Raw genomic sequence first — 12,715 nt, 5'->3', positions numbered from 1 at the left:
GAATGTGGTCCACTGGAGAAGGGAATGGCAAACTACTTCAGTATTTTTGCCTTGAGGAACCCCATGGACAGTATGAAAAGGCAAAATGATAGGATACTGAAAGGGGAACTCCCCGGGTCGGTAGGTGCCCAATATGCTACTGGAGATCAGTGGAAAAATAACTCCAGAAAGAATGAAGGGATGGAGCCAAACCAAAAACAATACCCAGTTGTGGATGTGACTGGTAATAGAAGCAAGGTACGATGCTGTAAAGAGCAATATTGCATAGGAACCTGGAATGTCAGGTCCATGAATCAAGGCGAATTGGAAGTGGTCAAACAGGAGATGGTAAGAGTGAACGTCGACATTCTAGGACTCAGCAAACTAAAATGGACTGGAATGGGTGACTTTAACTCAGGTGACCATTTATATCTAGGCAGGAATCCCTTAGAAGAAATGGAGTAGCCATCATGGCAACAAAAGAATCTGAAATGCAGTACTTGGATGCAATCTCAAAAACCAACTGGTTCAGTATAAAAATATTTTTTTGAAAGAAGTTAAAAGCTGGATATTCAAAGGAAAAAAATTTAAAAAAAAAAGCAAAGAAGGAAGATTTGCATTACAAAGCCTTAATTAGAGTTGGAAAAGCTGCTGCTGCTACTTCATCACTTCATTCGTGTCGGACTCTGTGACCCTGTGGACTACAGCCTGCCAGGCTCCTCTGTCCATGGGATTCTCTAGGCAAAAGTACTAGAATGGGTTGCCGTGCCTTCCTTCAGGAGATCTTCCCAACCCAGGGATCGAACCCTGGTCTCCTATGTTGCAGGCAGAGTCTTTACCACTGAGCCACCAGGGAAGCCCAGACAAAAGCTGCTGCTGCTGCTGGTAAGTAGCTTCAGTCGTGTCCAACTCTGTGTGACCCCATAGACGGCAGCCCACCAGGCTCCCCTGTCCCTAGGATTCTCTAGGCAAGAACACTGGAGTGGGTTGCCATTTCCTTCTCCAATGCATGAAAGTGAAAAGTGAAAGTGAAGTCGCTCAGTCGTATCCGACTCTTTGCAACCCCATGGACTGCAGCCCACCAGGCTCCTCCATCCATGGGATTTTCCAGGCAGGAGTACTGGAGTTGGGTGCCATCGCCTTCTCTGAGACAAAAGCTTGTCTTGGCTACACATGATTACATGCAAAGTGTATCACTAGAGGAAGGTAGAAGTTTGTTACTGTAACAATTTTCAGGTGTTCTTACAGAGTCCTTGGAATTCTTGTGATTTGACCCAGTTCAGCCTTCATGGTTCCACCCAGTGAGGACATGTGTAAGGCTCAGCTTCAGCTCCATTTTAAGACCTCTTGACATAACTGATTGACATAAGTGACTTCACTGTATTTTTAATTTTACAAAAGGGAGCAGATTCTGCCTTGCACTTCTTGTGCTGAGTACACCTACTTGATGAAAGATGGCAAAGACGCCTGGAAAACATGGTGCTCAGCCTTCTAACGTCTCCCTCTACCTAGCAGGCTGGAATGAAGGCCTGTGAGCCAGTCCTCACAAGAGATAACATGTGTGGACTATGCATTCCGGGCACTCTGCTAGGTACTTCACGCCAAGTTAACCTCACAGCCACGCAGTGAGCTATGTATGTACTTATTTCGCAAATGAGGCAGCAGAGCCTTAAGGAAGTTGTCTTGTCAGAGACCACAGAGTAAGTGGTGAGGATGGGGGGGTGAACAGGTGCTGTCTTATTCTGGAGCCCTTGCTCAGAACCACCGTATTATTCTACCCGTTTCTGTGTCTTGCATGCCTAACCCGGCATGTGGCCACACCTACTCAATGAACATTGGAGGAGTTCATTATCAGGGATTTAAACAGAAAATTAAACCTAGATACCCTGGCCTAACGCTTCTTCACCTTCTGGCTCTGACTCCCGGTCAGGAAGGCAGGAGACCAATGATGATGAGGGGACAAAAGAGGTGCCCCACGTGGTGGAGGGGGGCTGAGCATGTGTGTGAGTCCAGCAGGGAACAGGGGCTGGAATATGGGGGACAGGCTGTATGATGGATTTGAATGCTTCTTTGCCAACAAAGGTTTGTCTAGTCAAGGCTATGGTTTTTCCTGTGGTCATGTATGGATGTGAGAGTTGGACTGTGAAGAAGGCTGAGTGCCGAAGAATTGATGCTTTTGAACTGTGGTGTTGGAGAAGACTCTTGAGAGTCCCTTGGACTGCAAGGAGATCCAACCAGTCCATTCTGAAGGAGATCAGCCCTGGGATTTCTTTGGAAGGAATGATGCTAAAGCTGAAACTCCAGTACTTTGGCCACCTCATGTGAAGAGTAGACTCATTGGAAAAGACTCTGATGCTGGGAGGGATTGGGGTCAGGAGAAGAAGGGGACGACAGAGGATGAGATGGCTGGATGGCATCACTGACTCGATGGACGTGAGTCTGAGTGAACTCCAGGAGCTGGTGATGGACAGGGTGGCCTGGCGTGCTGCGATTCATGGGGTCGCAAAGAGTCGGACACGACTGAGCGACTGATCTGATCTGAGGATCAAAGGTTGTTGAGATGAAAGGGCCTAATAAGAATGACTGATGGAGTCACCCAAGGTATTTTTTTCTTTTAATGCAGAATGAAAGTATGGTCTTAGAGGAAAAACACTTTCCCATGAACTCAAGCACTCTGGTGCCTGTGATAATGACTTCCTGAGGCCCTGAGAGGCTGGTAACCACAGACACCTGTCCTCTGCGGAAGCAGTTGGCATATCACACACCCAGGTACACAACTGTGCAGACTTGTAAACACTTGCCACAGGAGGCGCTTCCCCACTCTCTCCAGACACAGACCGCAGTGCATGTGGGCGCCCAGGAAGGCTCTGTGTTCTGGCAGGGATGCCGAGGTCTGAGAGGAGGGCCGCGGACCTAGACCTGCGGGGCTGCAGTCCCCATGCAGGAGTGAACACACACACATAGAAACACAATCACACACACAGAGGGACATACACATGCACACCCAACATCACACACACAGAAACAGACATGCACACCACAAATACATATATACACACAGAGGTACACAACACATACACAAGCCTACACACATATACCACACACCCCTGCACATGCAGAGGTTCACCAGGTACACAAACACACACTACACATCACACACACAAACACACACACACCATACCCATCACACAACCCTCCATGCACCTCACCACACAAAAACATAGACATTCACAAACACTACACATACACACACAGACACAAATATACATACCACAAGTAGATACAAATACACATACCACACCACATGCATGAACATGCACCACACGTGCACAGTACGCACACGCTCACATATAATGCACACAACCCAAATATACACTCACAAACATACACAGTGAACACATATGCCACATATGTAATTCACAGGCATGAGCTTCTGAAAAAGTGCCTCATCGTGGTTTAGACATATTACAAAAGGTTTAAGGTAATAGTTATGTGGACTACGAATGTGGGAGGTATGTATGCAAGACAGTATCAGAAATGAAAAAGGCAACAGAATGGCAGATACTAAGATGAAACCCAGTGATATGTGTGCCTGGTAGGCATAGGGACAGGAAGACAATGTAAGCAACACAAATAATTTATGTTTAGTAAACTTTGAATAGTTTACTGCTAATGGATTTAGTTGAACAATAAAATTTTTCCAGTGACTACTCTTTAGCCCAATATATTCACTATGTAGCCAGTGATATCTCCATGGGGTAGGGTCTGCTTGGCTTCTAGCCCACCCCCTCCCATTCTGAGTGTATCTGTTGTTAGGGGGACAGTCACCCAGAGCCCCTGTAGTGTCTGGTTGACGACAGAGCTGGCCACCCACTCCCTCTTGCCACACACTCCCTCTTGCCACACACTCCCTCTTGCCACACACTCCCTCTTGTCCTTCCCAGCTCCCTCCCTGCTTCTGGCCTTTCTTGACACAGCAAACAAATAGGGAAGTTCAGGGATTTTTGACCTTAGTGAGACACCAGCTTCCCGTAGTCCTGATTCCCCCAGAGCTACAGTTTATCTCTGTGTGCCTAGGGGGCGCTCAGGTCCAGGAATTGAAAATGTCAGAAGTTCCCTCTAGTTATTTCTAAGACCCAGTAGGGAAGGGCTGAAGTCCCAAAGTTAAGGGCCTGCTGATGGGAATGATGGCTGAGGGTTGTTGAGAAAATGGGCTGGTTGTAAATATACCTCCGAGACCCATTGTCTCATTGAAGTTCACATCTAAAAGGGATCATACATACCATCAGGTGTAATCCCTACATTTCTCAGAGGTAGAATCCAAGGCCAGAAGGGTGAGTGATGTGTTTATTAAGACTAATTAGAAGCAACTTTATAATAAGAGATGCCCCATCCTTTCTGATGGAGCAAATGATTACCATTTTTATCTTCCTGTTCCCCTGTATTCATTATTCAGTGTAGGTGCCAAGATACTATTCTATATTCAAGATTTTATTAGAGAAACTAACCAATTAAATATACTTTAAGACTTTCCATTTTATTAGATGAATGTAGAAGAATATTATAAAAAGTCATAAATCAGTTGTTTAATGCAAGCATATCCTGCTTTGAAATAGTTCAAAATTCAGGAACTCAAAAGTGTGATTCCTTCATCACAAGATATATCATTTAGTGTTTTTTTTTAAATAATAAGTTTCCACTACATATTTCAACACTGAAGTTTTCAGGGGAGAAAGGCATGTAACTCAAGAAAAATGATCAATTTATGTGTAGTTTTGGCATCTTATCATAATTAATTCTCAACTGTGTGTTTTTACTACGTTTCACTAAACAGCAAGAAATGGGGAAGATGTATGGATTAGCAATGGGAACCAGAAGTCTAATCCTACACTGGCCTCTACTCCCATGGTCTCACATGAGTTTCTGAACCTTTGTGAGCTCCAGCTTCCCCTACAAAACAACAGGCTGGGACCAAATAAGCTCTATGGGTTCCAGTTAGGTTGCAAAGAAGAATAAGCCTGTGGTCAGACATAAAGAGTCAGACCACCTGGAGTAGGTTCATCTCCATCTTTAAGTCTTTGAGCAAGTCACTTGCCTTCTCCAGAATGCAGTTCTCTTTAGAGTATAAAATGTGTGCTATCCACCACGCAGTGCTGTTAATTTTACAAAGAATTCATGGCATCTGTCTGCCTTAGGGTAACATCTTAGGGATGCGGTGGTAAAGGACATGACTTTGTGCTTCCACAAAAGGCCTTTTCCAGCCTTTTGCTGGAAAAGATGGAGGCCACCTGGATGGAGGAAGCCCTGAACCCACATACCTCCCACCACTGCAGCTTTTTGGAGTAGATTTTTGCCCCACTGTGGTTTAGCTTTGTTTTGCCTTCTGTTCATTGAGTTTTGCTTTTATAGATGACTTCACTTTTTGATATTCATTTTTCACCTGACTCTTCCTTCTTTCATGCTATTATTTCCTGATTAGGTCATTTCCCCAAACTCGCCTCTCTTTCCTCTGGCTAATCCTCCAGGGCTCAGCTTTCCTCATGGAAATTTTTCTGAACCATTGCCACCCTTCTATTTGCTTTCATAGTACCCAGCTCTTCTCCTTCCTAACACTTACCCCAATTACAGTGGCATAATTTTTTGTGTCATGTTAGTCTGTCTCCCTTATCTAGCAAAAGCTGTAAGAAAGCAGCTGTCTCTTCTTTTTGATTCACTGATCTGCCCCTAACCCTATAGTGCTTACCACACAGTGAAGGGTTCTGTAATATGTGTTGAGTGACTGGGTAGATGAATGAATGATCCCCCCAGCCCACTGTCATGACTAACTCATTAGGAGCACTTCTGTCCCTTTGCTCCTTCCAAAATTAGTTTCATCTTCACTCTTTGTTTGCAGGATTTCTTCACAGCTTCTCCTACCCTTTTAAGAAAGGAATTTTATTTACAGCTGCCACAAAAATAATTCAACCAGAAGTCCTGACAGACCATAATTTTAGAGAAACTTCATCTTGCTTACACTGAGGCTACCACATCCACACATCCCCATGTCCTCTAGTTGGGCATTTAAGTCTACTTTGGGGTATCCATGTGATTATCAAGAGACGCAGAAGGGCTAAGGGATCTTACTGATGACAGAGCCCAGTTTAGATTCCACCTTGACAGATTTTCCAGCCCAACAATTTGCTACTAAAGATTCTGGGTTCTCCATCTTGGGATTTTGTATCTGGGATCTTCTACTCTCATCAGGCTCCCAGGTAATCAAGCAAGTGAACAGGCAGGAGCTTCATAAAGGAAGACATATAAGTCAAATCAGTGTTTTCTTCTGATGACATCAGAGCTAAGAGAACACCTGGGTATTGGAAGGTGACTTTGAGGAAGGAGCAGAGAGGGAAGGTGGAACGGTGGGTTTCTCCTGAGAATGGCTCACACCACTCTTGCTATGTATGTGTGTACGTTTCTCTCCTTAATGGAATACAACACAGGAGTAGTTTCCCTCTCCCAGTCCAGTCTGCCTGAAGATTGGGTCTCTATGGAGGAAACACGTTCCACAATAATATTCTGGAGTGCTGCTGTGTTTGGGTCAGCCCTTAGGCTTCCTGACAATATAGCTTTGTTCTTGTTTCCTCCCCAGTACCTGATCCAGCAGCGAGTGCCCCATTCTCAACCTCCCAGAGGTAAATTGTCATTATGACAGGAACAATAGACCAAGCTGTGCTGTGGAGGGTATATATTCAAGGATGCCATGTTTAATTCCCCTACTTCCACGAATAGTCTTTAAGATGAATAGCTTTTCTTTTTCTTTTTTTGTTTGTTTGTTTCTTTTTTGGTTTGTTTCTTTAAATAGCTTACAGGGTCCCCCACTGCAGCCTAAATAGTGCCTGTTTCAGGGCTTCAGACCTGCCTGACCATATTCCATTTAAAGTTATGTGTGTCACAGACTGGTGGGCAAAAGTCACTCTGGGAGGGATTTCTGAGGCAGGAGTAGGAATGGTTATCTCAGACATCTCGTCCTTGGCCCCAGGGAAAGAGAAGCTACAAGCTGAAGCTACAACAGGCAGTTTTCAACGTTGGAGGAGATGTAAAAAGCAGGATTCTGCTGCTGTTGTGACTGAAGGTGGGGAGGGAGAGCATTCTGTTTGCTCCTGTGTTGAAGCTGCGGCGTTTCAGACACAGTGAGGACTGCAGTCTTCCGAGACTAATGGCTCCTTGGTCCACACAGCTTTGGGGACAGTGGGTGGGGGCAGGAGGACGGGGAGAGCACCCCACAGACATTAGCACTGCGGTGGAAGCACTGGCAGCTGTGGTGTGGAGGGGGCCTCAAGCGGCTTCTCAGGCCTTGAACCCCCGATGAGTCCATGGGAGAGGAGGAAGCACATGGCGGACAGGATGTGGGAGCACGTGCTCGTGTGCAAAGGGTCCCTGGGGAGTCCCAGAAACAAAACTGGGCAAAGAGGGAGTGGAGGGAGGAGCCAGTGAAGTGCAGTCACTATTGTGAATGTAATGTTTATTTTCTTGTTTCAGTTTTTGTTTTTTTAATTATAGGTGATTTACAGTATTAGTTTCGGGTGTACAATGTGGTGATTCAGTGTTTTTATAGATCATATTCCATTTAAAGTTTTATAAAATATCGGCTGTATTCCATTTGTACAATACATCTTTGTATCTTATTTATTTTATACATAGTCAGATCAGATCAGTCGCTCAGTCGTGTCCGACTCTTTGCAACCCCATGAATCGCAGCACGCCAGGCCACCCTGTCCATCACCAATTCCCGGAGTTCACTGAGACTCACGTCCATCGAGTCAGTGATGCCATCCAGCCATCTTTTTACCTTTTAATCCCCCGCCCTTCAATTGCTTCTCCCCACTTCCCTCTCCCCACTGGTAACCACTAGTTTGTTCTCTATAACTGAATCTATTTCTATTTTGTTATATTAATTTGTTTTATGTTTTAGATTCCATATATAAGTGATAACAGAGTATTTTTTTCTGCCTTATTTCACTAAGCATAGTACCCTCTAAGTCCATCTGTGTTGTTGCAAATGGCAAAATTTCATTCTTTGTACGGTTGAGTGGCATTCTGCTGTATGTGTGTGTATATATATGTATGTATGTGTGTGTGTGTGTGGCATTCTGCTTATGTGTGTGTATATATATATGTGTGTGTGTGTGTGTGTGTGTGTGGCATTCTGCTCATGTGTGTGTATATATGTGTGTGTGTGTGTGTGTGTGTGTGTGTGTATCACATCTTCCTTATCCATTCATCTGTTGATGGACACTTAGGGTGGTTCCATATCTTGTGTGTGTTAGTGGCTCAGTCGTGTCTGACTCTTTGCAACCCCATGGACTGTAGCCTGCCAGGTGTTTCTGTCCATGGGATTCTCCAGGCAAGAATACTGGAGTGGGTTGCCATTCCCTTCTCCAGAGGATCCTCCCAACTCAGGGATCCAACCCTGGTCTCCTACATTGCAGGCAGATTCTTTACTGTTTGAGCTACATGGAAGGCCATGTCTTGGCTCTGATAAATAATGCTGATAAATAATAATGCTGGCTATGATAAACAATAAATGCTGAACATTGGGATGCATGTATCTTTTCAAATTAGTGTTTCCATTTTCTTTGGATATATACCCAGGGGTGGAATTGGTAGATCGTATGGTAGTTCTGCTCTTAGATTTTTAAGGAACCTCCATACTGTTTCCAATGGTGGCTGCACCAGTTTTCATTCCTACCAGTAGTGCACAAGGGTTTCCTTTTCTTCACATCCTCAACATTTGTTCTTTGTGATCTCTTTGACAGTAGTCATTCTAACAGGTGTGAAGTGATACTTCATAGTGGGTTTGATTTGCAGTTCCCTGATGGTCAGTGATGTTGAGCGTCTTTTCATGTGCCTGTTGGCCATCTGTATGTCTTCTCTGGAAAAGCAGATATGACCCTATTTGGACTCACAGTTGGATATAGCATGGAGAAAACACAGTCAGATTACAATACAATTAAAATGTCGGTACTAGGAAGGACCTTAGAGATTATCTAGCCAGATTTCTTCATGATGTCACAAATGGCAAGATTTCATTTTTATGGGGTAGTATTTTTATGAGTAGTATTCCATTGTATATATACACGGAGGACCTTGAGAGTATTGTGCTAAGTAAAATAAGTCAGATGAAACAAATAAACTGTATGATTTTACTTGTATGTGGAATATAGAAAACAGAAAGACGTATTAAATGAACAAACCAAGCAAAAATAAACATGTAGTTACAGAGAACAGAGTGCATGCCTGTGCACTAAGTCGCTTCAGTCGTGTCCCACTCTGTGCAGCTGTGTGGACTGCAGCCAGCCAGGGTCCTCTGTCAATGGGATTCTCCAGGCAAGAATACTGGAGTGGGGTACCATGCCCTCCTCCAGGGGATCTTCCCCACCCAGGGATTGAACCTGCATCTCTTATGTCTCCTACGTAGGCAGGCAGGTTCTTTACTGCTGGTGCCACCTGGGAAGCAGTTACAGAGAACAGAGTAGTAGTTACCATATAGGAATGGGAGGAAGGGAGGGGAAATGGGTGAAGGGGATCAACTGCATGGTGGTGGATGGAAACTAAATTTGTGGTGGTAAGCACACTGTAGGACATATAGAATTAGAAATAGTGTTTTACACACAAAACTTGTGTAATATTATAAAACCAGAAGAAGGGCAGGGGGAGCAATATGAGGAATCTTTTTTCCGACCTTGACTGTACCTATGTCAATACCCTGGTTGGGATTTTTTTTTTTTTTTTTTTTGCCACACCACATGGCGTGTAGGATCTTAGTTCCTTAACCAGGGATTGAACCTGCAACCCTTTCATTGAAAGCCTGGAGTCTTAACCACAAACACCAGGGAAGTGCCCTGGTTGTGATATTTTGCTATAGTTTTACAGGGGATAACCATGGGGAAAACTGGGAAAAGGGAAAATGGGACCCCTCTGTATCATTCCTTCCAACTGCATGTAAATCTATAATTATCTCAAAATAAAAAGTGTAATTTGCACAAAAAGTCCTCATGACACAGGTGATGAAAATGAGGCCCAAAGAGTTAAGAGACTTACCCTTGTTTCACAGCCAGTTAACAGCATAACCAGGGTTGGACCTAGTTCTTCCAAGTCCCAGCCTTTGACACTCGATGGACTCCTGACAATCCAGAAATGTGTGTAGGGCATCGAGGGCTTCTGCTGTGTCTGTGGGAAGGAAGTGTGATCTTGGTGCCCGTGACTTTGAGCAAAGTCCAGGATGCCTGAAGTCAAATGGACTCTGTGGTGGGGGATTCTGTGTAGGAGGACCCTAAGAGGTGGAGTTCTGCTAGCACTAACCACAAAAAGGTGCTGCCCCAACTGTGGCTTGGTAAGGTCAGAAAGGAACCTCATAGAAAGAGAAAAGTAGCCTCCTAGAAACAGAAAGTAGCCTAATAGAAACAGAACACTGATGTTCAGTCCATTCACCTAACTATACCCACATCCTCACAGACAGAAGCTTTTCCTATTCAACAGTAGGTCAACCCACAGGGTCTAGAGTCACCTGCTAGGGCAATGAAACACATTTTTTTTTTTTTTTTGCATCAGTGAGGGTTTGTTTTTTTTTTTTAAATCAAAATTCTCTCTTCTACTGTTTCAGGTCATTTACTCTTGATTTGTCCTGAGCAGATCTGAAGCAATGTTATTGTTGTTTGATATTTATTCATGAAATCTGGCCAGGGCTTCCCAGGTGACGCAGTGGTAAAGAATCCACCTGCCAGTACAGGAGATGCAAGTTCGATCCCTGGGTGGAGAAGATACCCTGGAGTAGAAAGTGGCACTCCAGTATTCTTGCCTGAAAAATCCCATGGACAGAGGAGCTTGGCAGACTACATACAGTCCATGGGGCTGCAAAGAATCAGACACGACTGAACGGCTGAGCACAACACAGCGTGAAATCTGGCAGCCCTTTAGTCTTCTAGGGTGAAATAGCCCAACTCCTTTATCCACTGGCCCTTAGGAATCTGAGACCAAGTTAGTCTCTTGTTATGGAATGTTCCAGAAGCTGTGGAGAAGACCCAACTTTCCATACCTCATAGCATTCATTTTTAGTGATTCACCTTTATTATAGTATTAATAGACCCTGCTAAATTTAGCGCACCCCGAGACACCCAGGATATGTATTTTGACTTAGCAAAGATTCATATCACTCTGCTGGGGAATTTAAAACTTAATTTTAAAAATGCATGCACAGGACTTCCCCGGTGATACAGTGGATAGAAATCCTATCCAGTGCAGGGGACATAGATTCGATCCCTGGCTTGGGAAGATCCTATATGCCTCAGAGCAACTAAGCCCATGCACCACAGCTACTGAGCCTGTGCTCTAGAGCCAGCGAGCCACATCTACTGTGCCCAAATGCTGCCACTATTGAAGTGTGTGTGCCGAGAGCCTATGCTCCACAACAAGAGAAGCCCCTGCAATGAGGAGCCTAGGCACCGCGAGGAAGAGTAGCCCCCTCTCACCACAACTAGAGGAAAACCTGAATATAGCAACTAAGACCCAGCACAACCAAAAAAGAAAAATTACACATCTTTAACTTAAAAGTACACAAGTATTTAAAAATATACATGGAATAAAAGTACAGCTCTTTCCTGTGGATGGCGAAATTTGGATGTAGAATAAACCAATGGCCACCCGAGCCCATTTTAAGTCATGCAGACACCCTATCTCTGCAGCTCATAGCAGTCTTGTGAATGGGCCCTGATAAGTCTCAGATACAGTTTACTTCTCTTTCTTTCCCTCTCACTCCCTGACCTCATCAGGGTGCCCTTTATTACCCCACATCCCTTGGTTTGCCTTCACAAGTGCCTGCGCCATAATCGAATGAGAGCTTGTTTTTGACTTCTGGTGACTTTGTCATGGCCTCACACAAAGGCTGCATCTGCAAAGCCACAGCAGTCGGCTGAGAGAGGCCATATTGACCGAGCAGGAGACAGACTCTTTGGAGCCATCATTTCATTGTGCAGTGAGTCTGAGGTGCTTAAGGGGAGAGTGAACCTCCACCAGGTTTCTGGTCAAGCTCTATCCCCACCCATTGCAGCCCACAACACCTTGGGATCCACTAATACACAAAGCGTTCTCTTGGGCCGATCTATTTACATTCTTAGACTTCTGCCTATCTCCCTAGAAAAATGGGTCAATCTGAAGAATGTCTATCTTCCCCCACAAAACTCTTATGAGATAGTTTGCTCTAAGAGACGTGCTAGACACTAATGGCTAAAACACACAGGTTGAGATGAAGCCAGCAAGATGGAACTCAATTCAGTACAGTTCAGTTCAGTCGCTCAGTCATGTCCGACTCTTTGCGACCCCATGAATCACACCACACCAGGCCTCCCTGTCCATCAACAACTCCCGGAGTTCACTCAAACTCGTGTCCATCGAGTCGGTGATGCCATCCAGCCATCGCCATCTTATCCTCTGTCGTCCCCTTCTCCTGTCCCCAATCCCTTCCAGCATCAGGGTCTTTTCCAATGAGTCAACTTTTCACATGAGGTGGCCAAAGTATTGGAGGTTCAGCTTCAGCATCAGTCCTTCCAATGAACACCCAGGACTGATCTCCTTTAGAATGGACTGGTTGGATCTCCTTGCAGTCCAAGGGACTCTGAAGAGTCTTCTCCAACACCACAGTTCAAAAGCATCAATTCTTCAGCACTCAGCTTTCTTCACAGTCCAACTCTCACATCCATAC

This window comes from Bison bison, unplaced genomic scaffold (assembly GCF_000754665.1).
Source record: "Bison bison bison isolate TAMUID 2011002044 unplaced genomic scaffold, Bison_UMD1.0 scf7180017864322, whole genome shotgun sequence".
Taxonomy (NCBI): domain Eukaryota; kingdom Metazoa; phylum Chordata; class Mammalia; order Artiodactyla; family Bovidae; genus Bison; species Bison bison.
This window is presented reverse-complemented; position numbering follows the sequence as displayed.